Source organism: Tachyglossus aculeatus, chromosome 20, assembly GCF_015852505.1.
Source record: "Tachyglossus aculeatus isolate mTacAcu1 chromosome 20, mTacAcu1.pri, whole genome shotgun sequence".
NCBI classification, from domain to species: Eukaryota; Metazoa; Chordata; class Mammalia; order Monotremata; family Tachyglossidae; genus Tachyglossus; species Tachyglossus aculeatus.
Genome location: NC_052085.1, coordinates 32,732,320 through 32,754,604, shown reverse-complemented (window position 1 = coordinate 32,754,604; position 22,285 = coordinate 32,732,320). Strand labels below are relative to the sequence as shown.

The following is a 22,285-nucleotide window of genomic DNA, read 5'->3' as shown; positions in this document are numbered from 1 at the left end:
ACCTTCCCCCCCCCCCCACTTCACATCTGGCAGATCACTGCTCTCCCCATCTTCAAAGCCCTTCCAAAAATCACACCTGTCCAGGAGGCATAATACTCTCTCATCTCCCCATCTTATTTATCTTCTTATCCTCCTAACCTACGATTCTACCCTGGTTTCCTTTCAGTGGCCCTTTAACATGGATTCAGAGCACCTGAAGGGGTGCAGAAGTAATAGTCGTGTCATCATCATCAATCGTATTTATTGAGCGCTTACTGTGTGCAGAGCACTGTACTAAGCGCTTGGGAAGTACAAGTTGGCAACATATAGAAACAGTCCCTACCCAACAGTCCTACTTGAGTTACAAATTTTAGTGGTATCTCTTTTGGAATGATCTATGATGGGTTCTGTTTGAAGCAGGGGTAAAATGGGGCTTGACTCACTTGTCTGGGATGTAGTAAAATTGTTTACCATGAAGTGAGGTATAAAAGGAAATTTCTGCAACCCCCCCCCCCAATTATAAAGAGATATAAAACATTTATTTGTGAGCAGGAGGGGCCTGGAACCACCAGGATTTTACCTCCCCCTGGCCTGAACTACATCTCTCAAATCTCTGGGTGCTTCCTAAACTAACTGAAAATGCTCCTTGAAGGCAAGGATGGGGTCTTTCTACTCTGAACCTATTGATGGTTTGAAAATAATTGGATTTCTTAAATGAAAACTGGGTAGGGGATTTTTTTTTCCTAATTTTAGATTTGAATCTTTGAATATGACATAAGTGGTAGACTGCTTTATACCTGGATGACTCAGTGGGCAGACTGCTGCTGGTTTGGAAAAATGGGCCTGTTTTTGATCTTGTCACGCAGACAGAATGATACCAAAAATTTCCAGATTCTTCTGGTGAGGCTGTATGTGTTATTAAAGAACCATTGCTTCAGGGTATCTGGGACACTGATCCACCTAGACAGGCCTGCAGTCCGATTGAAGATGTGTAAGGGGCGCAGGGCTTTGGAGTAAAGGCCCTGGCATGCAAGATTAAGTGGTCCCAAAGTATTGAGGATTGACCCAGAAAATAAATCAGGAGCACAAACCTGAGAAATGTGCTTGGGTTAGATCCAGATTTCCCACCCAACTGCCTCCTGAAAAATAGGAGAAAAATACCTCCGTGTTATTTTTTACTTTGGGTCTTTTGTCTGGTAGTTAGTCTAATCACATCTGGACATTATTTCTGAAAGATGGCTCAGTTCAGTGTCATCGTCCCATTCTCCTCCCTGCCTTGGCTTTTAAAAATATAGAACATGACAAAGGAAGCGGACCTCCCAAAGAGAAACTTCACATATAATACGGAATTTATACCAGCAATATCAACCTCTTGATCTGATGGAGTCTCCTGTCAGGAAGTCAGATGATGCATTTTGATCCTCTTGGCAGCTGATGTGGCGACCTGCAGCCGTTTGCAACGTGTAGACACTGTCCAGTAGTGCTGTGTCTTGAATTTCCCACCAAACTAAAGCTCGGGCTGCCAGACGAGAAATAAACTGACGGTTCTGCTCACAAACAGAACAGCCGTGGAACGGGTTAGTGCACCTCGATCTCATCTGTCTCACCGCCCACCTCTTGCCCACGTCCTGCCTCTGGCCTGGGACGCCCTCCCCCTTTATATCTGACAGACGATCACTCTCCCCGCTTTCAAAGCCGTATTGAAGGCACATCTCCCTCAAGAGACCTTCCCCGTCTCCCATTCCCTTCTGCATTGCCTTTGCACTTGGATTTGCATCCTTTATTCACCCCTCCCCCAGCCCACAGTACTAATGTCCATATCGGCAATTGACTTATTTGTTTTTATGTCTTTCTCCCCTTCTAGACTGTAAACTTGTTGTAGTTAGGGAGCGTGTCTACCAACTCTGCCATATTGTCCTCTCCCAGGTGCCTCATCTAGTGCTCTGCACACAGTAAGTGCTCAATAAATGTGACTGATCGATTACTGTATGGTCTCCCTTTTTTTAATACAGCGAGTAATATCAGGAGCAATGCCCACTTCCTCCTGGTTAGGTGTTTTTGGTAAAGCTTCTGCGTTTATTCCAAATAGTAGTAGTAGTTATAAACTTGTTTAGACCCTGCAGGATAACGTTAACTTGGGTTCACTTGATTCCTTCTCTTTGTTTTGCTGTGAAATTGCGTCACCTAGGTGAAGTAGCTGCGAGTCTACTCATGCAGGCAGGGTTGCGTGCAGCTGAGGCTGCTGCTATGGTCCCCCGGTGCCGCTCCCGACCTCCCCCGGGCCTCGTCCGGGCCGTGAGGGAGCACGGCCGGGCCTCTTGCTTGGGCCAGTGGGCCCAGGGTGGGGTGGGATGAGGAGCGTCCAGCTTGAGAAAATAAGGAAAGGGGCATATATGCTGACCCGCTAGCAGCTTCTGGTAAAGGGGAAGTCATAGATGGTAGAGTGGCACACCAGGAGGAGGGAGGGAGAAGGGCTCCGGTATGGAGCCTAAGGCGAGAAGGGGAAATTCAGGGAGATTAAAGAAGCGGAGGTAGAGTCCTGCAGATTTTTCACTGGTCCATCAAATTGTAAGTGGAATGGAGGGAGGAGAATCCCCTTCTAAGAAAACCAGCAGGGAGCTAGGACGTTTTAAAAGACCCAAAACCCAGGGAAAGGAAAAGTCGTCTCTTTCCAGCGGTAAGCTCTGGTGGGTTTAATGCTGCTGTTTGACTCTGTAGTTAGCAGCAGGGTCTGTTCGCCGCTGGAGGTGATGGCCTTTTGGACGGAGGGAAGGGTGGGAGGGTGGAGTGGCGGGAGGAATTGGATCACTGAAGAGATTGAGTGCTTTTTAAAAATCCCGGTGGTTTTTGGTTTAACTGAGCTGTTCCCACAGTTCAGCAGCTGTTTGGCCTTGGGGTCTCTAATGATCTGCTGAAGATTTTTTTTTTTTTAATGACATTTGTTAAGCTCTTACTGTGTTCCAGACACTGTGAGCACTGGGACAGATACAAGCTAATCAGGTTGTCCCAGTCCCACATGAGGCTCACAGTCTTCCAGAAGCAGCGTGGCTCAGTGGAAAGAGCCCGGGCTTTGGAGTCAGTGGTCAGGGGTTCAAATCCCAGCTCTGCCAATTGTCAGCTGTGTGACTTTGGGCAAGTCACTTAACTTCTCTGGGCCCCAGTTCCCTCATCTGTAAAATGGGGATTGACTGTGAGCCCCCCGTGGGACAACCCGATCACCTTGTAACCTCCCCAGTGCTTAGAACAGTGCTTTGCACATAGTAAGCACTTAGGAAATGCCATCATTATTATTATTATTTACCGATGCGGAAACTGAAGCCCAAGGTCAGGCAGCAGTCAAGAGGCTTTCTTTTCTATTGATTGTTAATGAATTGCTTAAAATCAACAGAGAACCCTCCTCTTGGCAGCCAGGGGCCCAAAGGTTGTCAGGTCCCTCTCCCCACTTTCAGGAGAACCGCTAATGGAAAAATTCAAGATCCAGGAGAACCTGTCCTGTTTTAAAAGACCTTTGCAAAGGAGGCTTTCTCCCGAGACAGAGTAGTAGGAGAGATCGTCGCTCCTAGGATAATTGCCTGGTCGCTCATTGGTTTCTTTTTCGGTTTTCAAAATGGCTGGGGACCCAAAGATACAGAAGCTCCCTTGACCTGACCTCACTCTGCCGTCTAGCCTAAGTCCCGCCTGCTCAGCCACTCAACCGATCGTATTTATTGAGCGCTTATTTACAGGGACTGTCTCTATATGTTGCCAACTTGTACTTCCCAAGCTCTTAGTACAGTGCTCTGCACACAGTAAGCGCTCAATAAATACGATTGATTGATTGTAGAGCACCGTAATAAACGCTTGGCGGAGTAAAATATGCTCCTTTAGAAGCCTATTTATTCCAGTTCTGTCCTCCTTGGAGATGGGCTTCATCCTCTCTCTGAGGAAGAATTCTTCCTGTATTTGAAGGATGCTGTGAAATCGCTCCTTCAGTGTTCTCTTCAGGCTGAGTGACTTGATTCACAAGGTCTTCATTTCCAACCCTTTGATCATGTTTGTGGCCTGTCTTTGAACCTTCCCCGAGTTCCTCAGATCCCTCCCTTGGTTGGAAAGTCCAGAACGACATTGAGGATTCATGTTCCGGCCCAACTGATGCTGAGTGATCCTACCTTTTCCAAGAGGCCATCCCTGTCAGAGCCCTCTCTTCCTTTATTCGCCCACCCTTTTGCGTCGCTTATGCCACTGGAACCCTCACCCCCTTATGCACTTGAATAGTCACCTCCAGCCTCACAGCACTTATGTAGATATCTATCTATAATTTAATTTATTGTAATGTGCCCTCCCCTCTAGTCTGTTAGATCCTTGAGGGTAGAGCTTTATTGGATTGCACTCTCCCAAGCATTTAGTACAGTGCTGTGCACATGAAGGCACTCAGTAAATACCATTGCTGTATTGTACTTTCCAAACGCTCAGTATGCGCTCTGCCCACAGTAAGCATTCAGTAAATGTGATTAGATTGAACTGAGTGGATTGCCTAAATGCTTGTCAGCATTATTTCTGTACATACATCCCGCAATTTTGCTTGCCTTTCAGAGTACAAACTCACTGCTTACTCGTGGTTAGTTTACCCCACAAACCTAATCAGATCACGAACACACTCCTTAATAGGCTTTTTAAAAAGCTATTCTTGGGTACGATTAAACGTCTGTCTTCAGACTACAAATCAAGATACTGAGTGTCATGAATAAAATGAAATTATTTTCTTCCAAGATTCTTTCAAGATACCCATCGTTTAGACATGCCCATGTCTCTCCCATCCTAAAAAAACCCTCTCTTGACCCCACCTCACCTTCTAGTTATCGCCCCATATCCCTCCTACCATTCCTTTCCAAACTCCTTGAACGAGTTGTCTACACGCGCTGCCTAGAATTCCTCAACAACCACTCTCTCCTCGACCCCCTCCAGTCTGGCTTCCGTCCCCTTCATTCCACGGAAACTGCCCTCTCAAAGGTCACCAATGACCTCCTGCTTGCCAAATCCAACGGCTCATACTCTGTCCTAATCCTCCTCGACCTCTCAGCTGCCTTTGACACTGTGGACCACCCCCTTCTCCTCAACACGTTATCTGACCTTGGCTTCACAGACTCCGTCCTCTCCTGGTTCTCCTCTTATCTCTCCGGTCGTTCTTTCTCAGTCTCTTTTGCAGGCTCCTCCTCCCCCTCCCATCCTCTTACTGTGGGGGTTCCCCAAGGTTCAGTGCTTGGTCCCCTTCGTTCTCAATCTACACGCACTCCCTTGGTGACCTCATTCGCTCCCACGGCTTCAACTATCATCTCTACGCTGATGGCGCCCAGATCTCCATCTCTGCCCCTGCTCTCTCCCCCTCTCTCCAGGCTCGCATCTCCTCCTGCCTTCAGGACATCTCCATCTGGATGTCCGCCCGCCACCTAAAGCTCAATATGTCGAAGACTGAACTCCTTGTCTTCCCTCCCAAACCTTGTCCTTTCCCTGACTTTCCCATCTCTGTTGACGGCACTACCATCCTTCCCGTCTCACAGGCCCGCAACCTTGGTGTCATTCTCGACTCCGCTCTCTCATTCACCCCTCACATCCAAGCCGTCACCAAAACCCGCCGGTCTCAGCTCCGCAACATCGCCAAGATCCGCCCTTTCCTCTCCATCCATACCGCTACCCTGCTCATTCAAGCTCTCGTCCTATCCCGTCTGGACTGCTGCACCAGCCTTCTCTCTGATCTCCCATCCTCGTGTCTCTCTCCACTTCAATCCATAGTTCATGCTGCTGCCCGGATTATCTTTGTCCAGAAACGCTCTGGGCATGTTACGCCCCTCCTCAAAAATCTCCAGTGGCTACCAATCAATCTGCGCATCAGGCAGAAACTCCTCACCCTGGGCTTCAAGGCTCTCCATCACCTCGCCCCCTCCTACCTCACCTCCCTTCTCTCCTTCTCCAGCCCAGCCCGCACCCTCCGCTCCTCCGCCACTCAGCTCCTCACCGTGCCTCGTTCTCACCTGCCCCACCATCGACCCCCGGCCCACGTCCTCCCCTGGGCCTGGAATGCCCCCAATCCCTCTGCCCATCCGCCAAGCTAGCTCTCTTCCTCCCTTCAAGGCCCTGCTGAGAGCTCACCTCCTCCAGGAGGCCTTCCCAGACTGAGCCCCTTCCTTCCTCTCCCCCTCTTCCCCCTCTCCATCCCCCCATCTTACCTCCTTCCCTTCCCCACAGCACCTGTATATATGTATATATATTTGTACATATTTATTACTCTATTTATTTTACTTGTACATATCTATCCTATTTATTTTATTTTGTTAGTATGTTTGGTTTTGTTCTCTGTCTCCCCCTTTTAGACTGTGAGCCCACTGTTGGGTAGGGACTGTCTCTAGATGTTGCCAATTTGTACTTCCCAAGCGCTTAGTACAGTGCTCTGCACATAGTAAGCGCTCAATAAATACGATTGATTGATTGATTGATTAGAGATCCTACATTACAGATGCTCTGTACTAAAATACAGATCGTTCTCCTGTGCACGGGGATGGCAGCCGAGGGGAGCGGTGTGTGTGGTGGGATGGAGAGGGTGGTCATGTTTGGATGACCTCCATGTTATGGAGACCTTCCTCCAGCCCCCATGTATTGTCTGACATGCCCACCCCCGTTTCTTCAAATCAGTCAATCAGCCCAATTTATCGAGCACTTACCCAATAAAGACCACTGAATGCATTCTCTCCAGAGACTGGTGCTGTCAGAAGAACATTCTCTGATTCTCTAGCACGGTTCTCTCCAAACATGCAGTGAAAAGCAGCAGTGAAAACCTGTGTTGGGCTGCACCAGGATTGTTGCGATGCATTTCTGGGTACTCCGTGTTCTCAGACCTTGGGTTTCGCTCTTTAATCTCTTTCTCAGTGTTCCGTGCCTTTCCTTTTGAGTCACGGAGCGTTTTTGCCATCCGAGTGGCCTTGTGGTTGATAACCGACAAAATTAGATGTAGCCACTCGTAGCCAAAGGTGTCCTGGAGATCATCATCATCATCAATCGGATTTATTGAGCGCTTACTGTGTGCAGAGCGCTGTACTAAGCGCTTGGGAAGTACAAATTGGCAACATATAGAGACAGTCCCTACCCAACAGTGGGCTCACAGTCTAAAAGGGGGAGACAGAGAACAAAACCAAGCATACTAACAAAATAAAATAAATAGAATAGCTATGTACAAGTAAAATAAATAAATAAATAAATAAATAGAGTAATAAAAGCGGTGTGTGTGGTTGTGTGTGTGTTTGTCCTGGAGCCCTGGTCTGAAGAGCCTTGGGTTGTAAATTTTTATCTGGGACACTTGCCTCTTATAGAGTTGGAAGGATCAACTCAGATCACATCTCCTCCATGAGGCCTTCCCTGATCAATCCCCGCTCTACCATTTGTCCGCCTTGTCAATCAATCAATCAATCGTATTTATTGAGCGCTTCCTGTGTGCAAAGCACTGTACTAAGCGCTTGGGAAATACAAGTTGGCAACATATACAGTCCCTACCCAACAGTGGGCTCACCATCTAGAAGGGGCTCACATGGGTAAGTCACTTAACTTGTCTGTGCCTCAGTTACCTCATCTGTAAAATGGGGATTAAGATCGTGAGCCCCATGCAGGACAGGGACAGGGATTTTTTAAAAAGCAGTCAGTCCAATCCTATTTGTTTGTATCCACCCCAGCGCTTAGTACAGTGTTTGGCACATAGTAAGTGCTTCACAAATACCACAATTTATCATTATTATTGTTATTATTATCAGTAAACCCTCTTTTCCCTGGCTCCCTCTCCTTGCTGTGTCATCTGTGCACTTGGATCTGTGCATAGGCACCCTCAACCCCGCAGCACGTATGGACATATTTTTCATTCATTTATTCCTTCATTCATTCAGTCGTATTTATTGAGCGCTTACTGTGTGCAGAGCACTGGACTAAGCGCTTGGGAGGTACAAGTTGGCAACATATAGAGACGGTCCCTACGCACAGTCTAGAAGGGGGAGACAGACAACAAAACAAAACATTAACGAAATAAAATAAATAGAATAAATATGCACAAGTAAAAGAAATAAATAAGTAGAGTAATAAATCTGTACAAACATATATACAGGTGCTGTGGGGAGGGGAAGAAGGTAGGGTGGGGGGGATGAGGAGGGGGAGAGGAAGGCGGGGGCTGAGTGTGGGAAGGCCTCCCGGAGGAGGTGAGCTCTCAGTAGGGCTTTGAAGGGAGGAAGAGAGCTAGCTTGGCGGATGTTTAGTTTAGTTTATTTTTAAACTATATGTTATAAATTATGTATTTATATTAGTGTCTGTCTCGCCCTCTAGACTGTAAGATTGTTAGGGGCAAGGAACGTGTCTGGCAATTCTGTTGTATCGTACATTCCCAAGCACTTATTACAGTGCTCTGCTCATAGTAAGCGCTCAGTAAATACCATTGATGGTGATTGATGAGGATCAGATGACTTTCCTCTGGAAGAATGCCGTTCATTTTTTTTTTTATAAAATTCTGTGAAGAAAGGCTCCTTTGGATGGTGTAGCTCATGTCAAAGTGCCTTTGATTAAAGTGGCGATGTGAACGCCCTGTCATTCTGTGAGCTCTGCAGGCAGAGGAGGGGCAGCTCTTGCCCTTTCTGAACTTTAGTCCGTTTGATTCTGCTCTTTAAAAACAATCTGTGCTTCCCGACTCCTGAAGACTTCCCTTTTAAAGCTTTCTTAGTGGATTCTGACCAAAACCTTGTGAAAGTCATATATGATATTGGGAGAGAAGGCTCGAGGCTTCTCGTGGAATAATAATAATAATAATAATAATAATGATAGCATTTATTAAGCGCTTACTATGTGCAAAGCACTGTTCTAAGCACTGGGGAGGTTACAGGGTGATCAGGTTGTCCCACGGGGGGGGGGTCACAGTCTTAGTCCCCATTTTACAGATGAGGTAACTGAGGCCCAGAGAAGTTAAGTGACTTGCCCAAAGTCACACTGCTGGCAATTGGCGGAGTCGGGATTTGAACCCATGACCTCTGACTCCAAAGCCCGGGCTCTTTCCACTGCGCCGCGCTGGTTCAGTATGGGTTTCGGGGGGCCGGAGGGGGAAGGGTGGAAGCAGCCAAACCTCTTCATTGGGTCGCACAGTGCTCTCGCTTGAGGGTTCCCGTGGAGTGAAGCAGTGTGGCCTCATGGATAAAGCACGGGGCCCGGGTATCAGTCAGAAGGACCTGGGTTCTAATCCCAGCGCTGCCACTTCTCTGCTGCTTGACCCTAGGTAAGTCACTTCACTTCTGTGCCTCAGTTATCTCATCTGAAAAATGGGAATGAAGACCGTGAGCCCCATGTGGGACCCGGACTGTGTCCTACCTGATTACTTTGTATCTGCCCCAGGACTTGGAACAGTGCCTGGCACACAGTAGGCACTCAACAAATACAATAAAAACAAAACAACAATAACGACGACAAAAACCAAACCTCTTCATCGGGTTACAGTGGTCCGGAGAGCTTCTTGTCCAGCCGTCCTCAAGTTCCACCGGACTAGAGCTGCCAAGTTCTCACGTTACCGTGCGTGGCGCCGGGCTGCCGCACCGCTCCGTGAGGTGAAGGATTTTAAGTTTGGCTGAACTAGCGACCTTTAAAAAATGAGAAATAAAATAATGTGCATGGAAGCCCACCCCTCCTTTTCCATTCTAGCCCTCCATCCTCTCTGAGGTTGGTCCTGTGGTTACGTTGGCATAGCAATGCCGAACCGAAGGTCACCGCTCCCCGGGGAACTGCGTCCGTCTCCTCCCCGAGTGGGAAAGTTCCTTAGGGAATGGGGTGTTTCTCTATTTGGCGCTTCGGACAGTGTGCTCTACCCAGTGGGTGCCCAACAAAGGCATCACCCCTCCTACTTCTATAAAAAATATATATTTTTTTTAATTATTCCCTCCCTCTTAACTCCTTGCTCCTGTATTTCTGTGATTGTTGGTATGTTTGGTTTTGTTCTCTGTCTCCCCCTTTTAGACTGTGAGCCCACTGTTGGGTAGGGACTGTCTCTGTGTGTTGCCAATTTGTACTTCCCAAGCGCTTAGTACAGTGCTCTGCACATAGTAAGCGCTCAATAAATACAATTGATTGATTGATTGATTGATGCGTGGGCTTGGAATTATCCTACTCAATCACTTTATGTGCCCTAATTTGAAGCAGCGCGGCGTAGCACGTAAGAGCACAGGCCTGGGACTCAGAAGGTCATGAGTTCTAATCTCAGCTCCACCACTTGTCTGCTGTGTGACCCTGGCAAGTCACTTCATTTCTCTGGGACTCAGTTGCCTCATCTGTAAAATGAGGACTAAGACTGTGAGCCCCGTCATCATCGTCAATCGTATTTATTGAGCGCTTACTGTGTGCAGAGCACTGTACTAAGCGCTTGGGAAGTACAAGTTGGCAACATATAGAGACAGTCCCTACCCAGTAGTGGGCTCACAGTCTAAAAAATCTGGGACAGGGACTTTGTCCAACCCGATTTGCTTGTATCCACCCCAGTGCTTAGTACAGTGCCTGGCACATGGTAAACACTTAAATGCCATAATAATAACAATAATTATTATTATGGCATATAAGTGCTTACTATGTACCAGGCACTGTACTAAGCACTGGGGTGGATGCAATAATAATAATTGTCATTGTTATTATTATCAGCCAGAAATAGGAAAAGAGAAGCAGCGTGGCTCAGTGGAAAGAGCACGGGCTTTGGAGTCAGATGTCATGGGTTCGAATGCCGACTCCGCCACGTGTCTCCTGAGTGACCTTGGGCAAGTCACTTAACTTCTCTGAGCCTCAGTTACCTCATCTGTAAAATGGGGGCTAAGACTGCAAGCCCCACGTGGGACAACTTGATCACCTTGTATCCCCCCAGCGCTTAGAACAGTGCTCTGCACATAGTAAGCGCTTAACAAATGCCATTATTAATTAATTAATTAAAAAATTTAATTTGCCTTTTACTTTACTGAAAAATGACAACCTCATCCAAAACACAAGACTCGGTGTTTGGCAGGGGGAATTGAATTTGACCTTCCTTCCAAGGTGCACCACTGCATTGAGTTGGCACTGCTGGTTCCCCAAAATTGTTGTCAGATGAGCACAGCGTGTATGTTAGCTCTTAGGTGGTGAGCCTTCGGAGAACTGTTGTCCATGTCTCATTCCTTCCTGTATAGCTTAAAAACCGTCAGCACTGAATAAATACTCTAACTACTGCTACTACTACCGCTGCTGCTATGTGGAATTAGGGGGTTGGAGGCCAAACCAAGGTGGCAAGATGCCAGCTTCTCTAAGAAGGGAGAAGGTGTGGGCCGACAGAAAAGCTAGAAATGGTGCGGCTTTAGATGTGTGTATTAGGAGCAATTGCCGTGTTTTAAATTTAATTTCTACAATGAGCCCTGGCTTCTCTCTCTGCTTCCTACCCAGCATAGGGAATTATGATCTTGTTAAATATACTTAAAATGAACTTTGGACAGCATAGCTATTTTTAAGAAACGATCAGTCCTCCTTTGATTACCATTTCTTAGGCCATTATATTTTGTGGTTCTGATTTTAAGATGAAAGGGTTTGTGAGCCCAAGCCAAGTTGATGCTTTTAACTTGGTCACACCTTCGCCACACCCCGAAGAGCACTAGTACCGACGCATTTGCTGTTTTGTTGTGGTAGACGGAAAATTCCAGTCGATCAATCCGTGGTATTTGTTGAGTGCTTCTTGTGTGCAGAGCACTGTACTAAATGCGTGGGGGAGGACAGTGCAATAGATCTGGCGGATAGGGTCGTACTGACGCATTTGCTTTTTTGTTGTGGTAGACAGAAAATTCCAGTCAATCAATCCATGGTATTTGTTGAGTGCTTATTGTGTGCAGAGCACTGTACTGAATGCTCTGGGGAGGACAGTGCAATAGATTTGGCGGATAGGGTCCCTGCCCACAAGAAGCTTGCAGTCCCCAGGGAGAGACGTAATCAGATATATAGGAGATGGATATGTACCTGAGCGCTGTGGAGTTGAGAGGGGGGTAGATATCAGAAGCCAAATAGGGGAAATGAGGGTGTAGTCAGGGAAGGCCTCTTGGAGGAGATGCAATTTTCCTGTATGTCTTATGGGATTGAAGCTCCACAGTGACCTTTTTCTGTAAAACATGTGCCTCCATAGCATGATGGTATGCTATGTATGATGGTATGCTAAAATTTTAAATTTTTAAAATTTAAAAATTTTAATGTCGTATCTTTCTGTTAATTCAAAAAAATTTAGTGAATGTTTTCAATCAGTTGATCATATTTATTGAGTGCTTACTGTGTGCACTATACTATAGTACTATATATATATAGTATAGTACTATAGTGCAGAGCACTATGCTAAGCACTTGGTAGAGTATAAAAACATAATGATGGAGTTGGCAGACACGTTTCTTGCCCATTATGAGCTTACAGTCTTGAAGGAGAGCGAGGCGTTTTATATAAATAAATTAAGGAATGGGAGATTGTTGCCAAATTGTACTTCCCAAGCGCTTAGTACAGTGCTCTGCACACAGGAAGCGCTCAGTAAATGCAATTGAATGAATGAATGAATAAAAACATAATGGTGGAGTTGGCAGACATGTTTCTTGCCCATTATGAGCTTACAGTCTTGAAGGAGAGAGAGGCGTTTTATATAAATAAATTAAGGAATGGGAGATTGTTGCCAAATTCTACTTCCCAAGTGCTTAGTCCAGTGCTCTGCACACAGTAAGCGCTCAGTAAATACAATTGAATGAATGAATGAATTAAAACATAATGATGGAGTTGGCGGACACGTTTCTTGCCCATTATGAGCTTACAGTCTTGAAGGAGAGGCGTTTTATATAAATAAATTAAGGAATGGGAGATTGTTGCCAAATTGTACTTCCCAAGCGCTTAGTCCAGTGCTCTGCACACAGTAAGCGCTCAGTAAATACAATTGAATGAATGAATGAATAAAAACATAATGATGGAGTTGGCAGACATGTTTCTTGCCCATTATGAGCTTACAGTCTTGAAGGAGAGAGAGGCGTTTTATATAAATAAATTAAGGAATGGGAGATTGTTGCCAAATTGTACTTCCCAAGTGCTTAGTCCAGTGCTCTGCACACAGTAAGTGCTCAGTAAATACAATTGAATGAATGAATGAATATAAACATAATGATGGAGTTGGCAGACACGTTTCTTGCCCATTATGAGCTTACAGTCTTGAAGGAGAGAGAGGCATTTTATATAAATAAATTAAGGAATGGGAGATTGTTGCCAAATTGTACTTCCCAAGTGCTTAGTACAGTGCTCTGCACACAGTAAGCGCTCAGTAAATACAATTGAATGAATGATAACGCAAACCATTCCCTCCTCCCTTATCCCTCTCCCTCCCCACCCATTTCCAGGTGATCCAGTCTTCTATATATCCTCAACCAAAATGTGAAATAATCAAAATTGTGGTGTCTCTTAAGAATTACGTGCCAAGCGCTGGGGTAGGCTCAAGAGAATCAGGTCGAACACAGTCCCTACCATGCGAGGGCTCACTGTCTAAGGAGGGAGAACAGGTATTGAATTCCCATGAATTCAGTGAAGAATTCAGATGAAGAAATAAGCTCAGAAATGAAGTGACTTGTCCGAGGGCTCACAGCAGGCAAGTGGCAGAGCTGGGATTAGAACCCAGGTCCTCTGGTGCCACAGGCCCATGCTCTTTTCACTAGGCCACCTTGTTTCTCCGTGATTTGCCTGCTACGCACACCTTGGGAGAATTCTGCTACCCGGGGGTGATCGGTCCTTAATCTTCAGTTTGCAGAGGAGAGAAAAATAATTAGCTGCAGGGTTTTGTGGCGAGTTTGGTACCAGAAGACCCATTCCCCCCGTCCTGTCCCCCACAACTTTGAAGTATCCTGGTCTGTCTAAATAGCACAGCTGGCATCTATTGCCTCTTCAAAGTTGGGATTTAAGAAATGTCAGCGGGATTTATCCTCTTCTAAGGAGCCAGTCGCAAAGCTGGACTGCTTATCCATAATGGTTTTTGACGCCCAGACATCTCCCTTCTGCCTTGGGTTGTGACTCTGTTGGACTCTTCAGCCTGTGTGTGATGAGTTGACATTGTGAGAAGCAGTGTGGCCGAGTGGAAAGAGCACGGACCTGGGCATCAGAGGACCTGCGTTCCAGTTTCAGCTCCATTACTTGTCTGCCGTATGACTTTGAGCGAGTCACTTCACTTCTCTGGGCCTCGGTGACATCATCTGTAAAATGGGGATGAAAACTGTTACCTATGTGAGACAGGGACTTGGTCCGACCTGATTATCTTATATCTACCCCAGTGCTTAGTACAGTACCTGGCACGTAGTAAGAACTTAACAAAAGCCATTACAAAAAAAGAAAGGAAGAAAGAAAAATGTTTGACTAAGCTGTTCATTATGACATATTTTTATCCTAGATACCACAGGGTCCCCAGTGGTATTATATTGCATGTGAGACCTGCTACCCACACATTGGTATTTAGACCACTTCCATGGCTCCTGTTCCCACCAACTTTGCAGGCATTTTGTTGTGATTTAAATCACGGCAGCAGTACAGAGTAATGACTGTAATTGAGGGTCGTTTATGAGTGTTTTATAGCTTAAATACAAGGCTGAAGAATCTGTAGAAAACCAAATTAAATTCCCACACCTCTATTTGCTAATGCACGCTTTACTGGGTTCTCCCCACCCCACCCCCCAACCCCAGCCCTGGGATTTTTGTATCCCATTTCACATTTGGTCTGCTACAAGACTGACCCACGTCACTCACCTCTTGCCAGACCAACTGACGGATGGGTTTGGCAGATTAACGCTGGTTTACAGTCCAGTTCACTTGTGTCCCATTAGCAGTGCAGTGGTTTTCCATTATTATCTCAACCCTTTAGGAAATGAAATGACATTTCCCTGGTGGAGTGGGGAGGGCGAAAGGGGAAAGAAATGGACCGGGAAACTGGGACTCCACTATTTTCCTTAGCTAGACTATGCGTCCTGTGGTCCTGTAGTTCTTGGCTGCTGCTTTTCCAGGCAGAATTTTCCTCCTTTGGTATTGGATTATTCATTCATTCACTCAGTCAGTCAGTCGTATTTATTGAGCGCTTACTGTGTGCAGAGCACTGTACCAAGCACTTGGGAAGTACAAGTCAGCAAAATATAAAGACAGTCCCTACACAACAACGGGCTCACAGTCTAGAATGTTATTTCCCACCCATAGTTCATGAGTAATGCCTGTTCTCCGAAATGTCTTAATTTCATTTTCTTTTAATGGGCCTCAGGCACCCAGAAACACACCCTGTTTTTCAAATTCTGTCACACCAGGCCTTGGTCTAGAATTTCCACTGTCTATTGTGATAATTACCTGCCTCCCTGCAGGCAACCCTCACTAGAATCGAACCCGCCAGCTTCCGGGAAACGCTTATATTTTAATTGACATTCCCCATTCCTTATGGATTTGTTTCTGCATTACTTTTTTTCCAAGTTCATCTCCTTTTCAAGTCTCTTTCCACTGTCAAATGAAGAAAATGTTAATCACGTTGAATATTACATTCTCTGCAAGTTTTTGCTACCGCTCTGCTCTACGCACGCCTGTCTGGGGAGAGCGGGCCATGGGGTTCGCCAGGGACAGAGCCCCGACGTTACAACTCAGGATACCTTCTCCTTTCCATCCCTTGTCCTCCTCCTTCCCTGTATCTTTCCCCTCCTTTTCTCCTGCCCCTCCTCCCCACCATCCACTCCCAGAATTCTCATACTTGCCCTCTGAAATTCATTCCAGATTTTGAGATTTGCTTTGTCAGACCCCTCATTCTTAATATTAGCCATATCCTCTGCCCATCAAATAAGCCAGCTGATAAGCTTCATATGCCATGTGACTAACGTGTTCATTTTTAGGAAACCCATTCTTCATGTTTCCCACAACTCTTTTGTAATTTAGCTTTTAAGAGGGTTTTTCTTTCCTTGCAGATTTATGGGATTTTTTGTTTGCTTGTTTTTAAAGTCTACAGTCACTCTGCTCCTTGTCCCTAGTGCCTCAGAGATGGTGTGTGATGCAGTGGCTGCATTAGCTCACTCCTTCAGAGCCCTTTGACCTACTACTTTTATTTCAATTTTACATGTTCCCATAGTGGCTTTTGGTTAGTGGCTACTTTGCAGGTTTTGCTAGTCCAAACGTCTGTTCGCTTCTAACGGGCTTTTTTAGGAAGGAATCTACTGCCATTCCCTTTAAAGTTCTCATTCCATTTTTACCCGCATCTGAGTGGGCCATTTCCTGTTTAGTGTCTCTCATGTGCCAACAGTGGCTTTTAGCATCCTTTGACTAAAGAATTTTTTCTTGTTTTTTTCTTTTTTTCTTCTTTCTGCCTGAGCCGTTCTCCTTTCTCTCCCTTTTAAATGTCTAGTACAGTGCTCTGCACACAGTAAACACTCCATAAATGCTATTTGATTGATTGATTCTGTGTGTCGTCTACATTCAACCTAGATTTTCCTTATTCAAAACCCCTAAAATTCAGTTTGTCTTCAGAGTATAGCGAGTCACCGAGAAAAAGGTCACATTACTTGGCAGGTGCAAATTTGTGGGTAGCACATCTAGGTCCAAGATACTTTGGATTTTTTTCCCTCCTTTCAAAATGGAGCCATTCCTTGGACGCTGCAGTTTACCTTGATACTGCTCCATTAATAAATAAGGCACTTTGGGGATAAACTGCCATCACACATGTTGTCTGTGACTTGAGGTACATGACACTAGTTTTTTGAGGGGAGTTTAGGTGAGGTAGCTGGCATTCTTTCATTGCCATTTTTTTTGCTTCCTTCCCAATAATAATAATTTGGTATTTGTTGAGCGCTTACTATGTGCTGGGTAATAATAATAATAATAATGATGGCATTTATTAAGCGCTTACTTTGTGCAAACCACTGTTCTAAGCACTGGGGAGGTTACAAGGTGATCAGGTTGTCCCACGGGGGGCTCACAGTCTTAATCCCCATTTTACAGATGAGGGAACTGAGGCACAGAGAAGTTAAGTGACTTGCCCAAAGTCCCACAGCTGGCAAGCGGCGGAGCTGGGATTAGAACCCACGACCTCTGGCTCCCAAGCCCGGGCTCTTTCCACTGAGCCACGCTGCTTCTCAGATACCAGGTAAACAGGTTGTCCCGCATGGGGCTCACAGTCTTAATCCCCATTTTCCAGATGAGGTGACTGAGGCACAGAGAAGTTAAGTGACTTGCCCAAAGTCACCCAGCCGATAAGTGGCGGAGCCGGGATTAGAACCCACGACCTCTGACTCCCAAGCTTGTGCTCTTTCCACTGAGCCACGCTGCTTCTCTAGAAATTCTTCTCTAAATTCTTCTAGAGAGAAATTCTTCTCTCTAGAATTGCTTCTCTACAAATTGCTGACAAAGTCTGAGTCCTTTTTATTGTTGGACTTCTTGAAAGTGATCTGATCTTTTCTGGAAGGAAGCAGTGGGTGCTGCCTGGGGTTAACGGGCAAAGAGGCCGATTGCCCTTGACTCTAAACCGGGATTTGAAGAAGGGCTTTTGAGGCCTATGTTTCCAACACTGGAAAGGATTCCTTGGTACTTAGGTAATTCTCCGAGGCTCCCCCGTACCCTCTGTTTATTTAACAAAATTAAATAAAGTGGGATTTTTGAAGATGATTTGAAGAAACTTCAAGTGTCTTCCTTCAACTTCATTTTAATGTCTGTCTCCCCCTCTAGTCTGTAAGCTCCACGTAGGCAGGAATCAGTCACGTCTACCTACTCTGCTGTATTCTCCCAACTGCTAAGCACTGGGCTGAGCGCATAGTAAGAGCTCAGTGAGTATTTCTGATTGACTGTAGAGATCATCATCAATCGTATTTATTGAGCGTTTACTGTGTGCAGAGCACTGTACTAAGTGCTTGGGAAGTACAAATTGGCAACATATAGAGACGGTCCCTACCCAACAGTGGGCTCGCAGTCTAAAAGGGGGAGACAGAGAACAAAACCAAACATACTAACAAAATAAAATAAATAGAATAGATATGTACAAGTAAAATAAATAAATAAATAAATAAGTAAATGAGTAATATGTACAAACATATATACATATATACAGGTGCTGTGGGGAAGGGAAGGGGGTAAGATGGGGGGGATGGAGAGGGGGACGAGGGGGAGAGGAAGGAAGGGGCTCAGTCTGGGATCTTTTCCCTCTTTCAGTAGAAGTCCCCAGTGTTGCCCGGGAAAAGTTTGCCACAGCTTGGTGTGGAACTCTGAAGTAGCTGGGAAGGCCCGGCATTGACCCGAGCTTCAGTTCCCTCCTGCTCCGGGCCCGACACAACTACGGGAGCAGCGGGGTGGGGGCCCATACCGACCGTCTCAGAGCCTCATTCAGCAGTCCTCGGGCCAGAAGTCTTCCCAGGAAGAGTCTAACTTTCCGATCCCTGTTCCCACCGGTTCTCCCTCAACCCGTCCCTGGAAGCCACGATTCACCTAGAGTAGCTGAAAGCACCCCTTTTCTCACCCCCATAGGCTGTGGGGAAGGTTTAAACCAGCATAGGGGCCTCGTGGGAGGAACCTGCAAGATGAGGCGGTGGGGACAGCAAGGGAGAGTTTGGGTTAGGGTTTGTGCCCTCCCAGCACCCGGCTGGTTAACCAGCCAGTATCCCAGGGCAACATGACACTATAGAGCCCTTAAAGGAGTTTCATATTACTTTCCCAGACGTTCCGGAATATTAAAGCATGTAAATCCATGGGGACTCCCCTCTGCCCCACCCTACCCCCCCAAAACAAAAAACAAATATACAGCCATTCATGATACATTTACATTTTTAAGTAGTGGTGTCAGTAGGATATACTGGGGATGTACCTGATGCAGAGCACCGTACTGAGTGCTTGAGAGAGTACAATAGTATTAGTATACATCGTCCCAGCCCCCAAGGAGTTTACCTTCTGGTGGGAGAGACAGGCACTGAAATAAATATAAAGATAAAAGGAAAGGGGAAGAGGGGAACGTGTGCCTGAGTTAGGGTTTAAATAACGGTATGGAAGATTTGGGCAATGGAAGGTGGTGAAGCCCCAAGTGCTCACCTAGCTTGCCCATCCGCCAAGCTAGCTCTCTTCCTCCCTTCAAGGCCCTACTGAGAGCTCACCTCCTCCAGGAGGCCTTCCCTCACTCAGCCCCTTCCTTCCTCTCCCCCTCGTCCCTCTCTCCATCCCCCCATCTTACCTCCTTCCCTTCCCCATAGCACCTGTATATATGTTTGTACATATTTACTACTCTATTTATTTTACTTGTACATATCTATCCTATTTATTTTATTTTGTTAGTATGTTTGGTTTTGTTCTCTGTCTCCCCCTTCTAGACTGTGAGCCCACTGTTGGGTAGGGACTGTCTCTCTATGTTGCCAACTTGTACTTCCCAAGCGCTTAGTGCGGTGCCGTGCACACAGTAAGCGCTCAATAAATACGACTGATTGAGAAGTGCCCAGGTCGTAGTGGTGGGGATCCCTCCAGTTAAGTTCAGGGGTGTCCTTGACATAGAGTTTTTGCCCAAGGCTGTGGCTTCTTAAGGGTTGAAGCGGGGCCCGGGGGGCTGGCTGGTCAACCGCCTGCCGCCCACCCACTCGCCAGCCACCCACCCGCTGGACTGACCCGAGCCCCCTCTCACTCCCACCAGGTTTCAGGGCCAGCTGGGCCTAGGCAGGTCCCTGTGGATCTGTCAGAAGGACTAGGCCCTCGCTACGGAAGGTGGGTGCCTGGCATATTTTGGAGGCTTCACTTGGGAACCACATACATTTTGCCACTTATGAAAATGAGTTCGGGTTTCCCTTTGGCTGCTAAAAATTCAGTTTGTTTGTTTTTTTATTTTCAATTGTTACGATTGAAGCCAGGGTAATTGAAGGATTACAGCATTGAAGGGAAGAGCATCATTGAGCAAAGGAGGGCTGCCGACTCGGCCCCCTTTAGGGCAGGAAGAGGAGTCTCTTTAAATATGAAATAAAGGATTAATTGAGTAACAACTTTTGATGAGCCGAATTCCTCATTCCCTGTTCCAGAGGTTTGAGATCAGGCCTGAGACATTTAAAGTTCTAACGAAAACTCCACAGAATGCATCCTGTAAAACAAAGGAGCTGGGATAGGGGCTGATAATAATAATAATAATAATAATGGCATTTATTAAGCGCTTACTATGTGCAAAGCACTGTTCTAAGCGCTGGGGAGGTTACAAGGTGATCAGGTTGTCCCACAAGGGGGGCTCACAGTCTTCATCCCCATTTTACAGATGAAGGAACTGAGGCCCAGAGAAGTGAAGTGACTTGCCCAAAGTCACACAGCTGACAATTGGCGGAGCTGATGGTTGAAGCTTAGAAAGTAATCTGGGCTTGTGGGATGGAATTCTGATTTACCAGTCAGAATCGTCTGTGGCACGTTAGTGCAGACCGTATCCTCCAGTACACACCCCTGGCAGACTGCCCAGCACGGTCCTAAGAGAAGCAAACTATTTTCTGAGGATTAGACATTTTCCTCCCTCACCTCCACTTCCACTAGTGCGGGCAGGAAAGCCACTCCAGTCATATTCAAATAGTCTGGGGGGCCAGGGGCCTAAGAGATGGAGGGTTTGGGGAGATGCCATCTTTAGAGGTCCCAGAAGTCAGACCAGAACTTGGGGGGAAAGCCTCGGAAACTGCATTTCGTGGCAGCTGCTGGGCCGGAGAGCGTGCGTTAACAGTGCTGGGAGCCGTGGTGTATCGGGCGGGTTGGCTTGTCTGTCCCCAAGCCGAGGGTTCGACCACAATGCCGCCGCCACCGCCTCCACCAACTTGTTCCTCTAAACTGAACCCCAGGACGTGAGCCTCCCGTGCCTCAGTCTCTCCGGCGGGAGTGAAGAGGAACAGGGCTATTGGGCCGGGCTTCTGGCTCCAGGTCATTCCCCTGAAAGGCCCAGGGACCGTCTCTATATGTTGCCAGCTTGTACTTCCCAAGCGCTTAGTACAGTGCTCTGCACACAGTAAGCGCTCAGTAAATACGATTGATTGATTGATTGATTGATTCTGGGAAGAGCCGCCCATCTGGCTGAGGGGAGCGAGTCGAGGCTGAGCCGCCTTTGCTGCTGCATCCAGTTCCTGCCGAGGGCTGGGGAGGGAGGGAGGCAGCTGGGAGGCGGAGGAGGAGAAGGAGAAGATAGTTTTTAGGGCAAGGAAAAAACAAAGGAGGCATGAAATGTGCTTTCCAACTCTGTTCCCGTGGGCTAGATGGAACCTAAATTTTGAACACTTTGCACTTTGAGAGAACAGGAACCCCCCAGTTTCCCTGGCACTCCCACCTAGGTTAATCTTGGGGTCTTCAGTACATTTTGATGGAATAAATTGGAAAATAGCATTATTTTTGTTCACAGGAAAGATTGCTAGAAATGGCCCCCCACCCCCACCCCACCCCACACTTCTGTGGTATTTGTTAATTTGCTTACAATGTGCCAGGTGCTGTACTAAAACCTGGGGTAGATACAAGCTATTCAGGTTGGACACAGTCCGTGTCCCACATGGGGCTCACAGTCCTAATCCCCATTTGACAGATGAGGTAACTGAGCCCCAGAGAAGTGAAGCGATTCACCCAAGGCCACACAGGAGACAAAGTAGCAGAGCCGGGATTAGAACTCAGGTGCTCTGACTCTCAGGCCGGTGCTCTATCCATTAGGCACGCTGTTTCTCCACATTTCAAGCAAAATGTTTAAAATGTGGGCTTTGACTAATGATGTCGTCGAAACCGTTACTACTCAAAAGGGAGTCAGATTGGAGTAAAAGACTTTGACCCCAACTGAAAGCAACCGTTCAGTCTTGTGAAAGAAGAACAGTCCCTTCGTCCAGATGGTTTGGCCTGGAAACTGAAGGAGACTTACTGCAAATTAAGCCCACCAGGGCGCCGGGACCGGCTGTCTTGCGCCTGTTCTACTCTCCCAGACACCGGGAGCATTGTTCTGTTCTGTTGCGGTCAGGAGGGGCTCATTAAATACCAGTGAAACCCACCACGAAAGGCGGTTGTGTAGGAGATTTTCATTTCCGCGGTGTGTAGAGACCCGGTCCTTCACAGTAAGCCTCCCTGTTCTGGCAGCAGGCAAAGCGATTATTCTGGTGAATGCCGCTTCCTCGAATGCTTCATCAAAGGATTCCCCGAAAAGTGCAGTCTGTGGCCTGGTGTTTGTCACTCATTATGTGGAAGTTACTGCATAGACTTCGGTTCACGAGACAGTGGCTCCCAGAGTTTCTTAGAAGTGTGGAGTAAAACTTGATTTAAAGGAATTCTTGAGTAGCGT

The 22,285-nt window shown here is 46.7% G+C and overlaps 1 protein-coding gene across 2 annotated transcripts in view; it reads left to right on the top strand.

Annotated features, from left to right (window-relative positions):
- RAB6A (RAB6A, member RAS oncogene family) overlaps positions 1 to 22,285 on the top strand; it is a 52,695-nt gene that overhangs the window by 12,136 nt on the left and 18,274 nt on the right. The window lies entirely within an intron of this gene.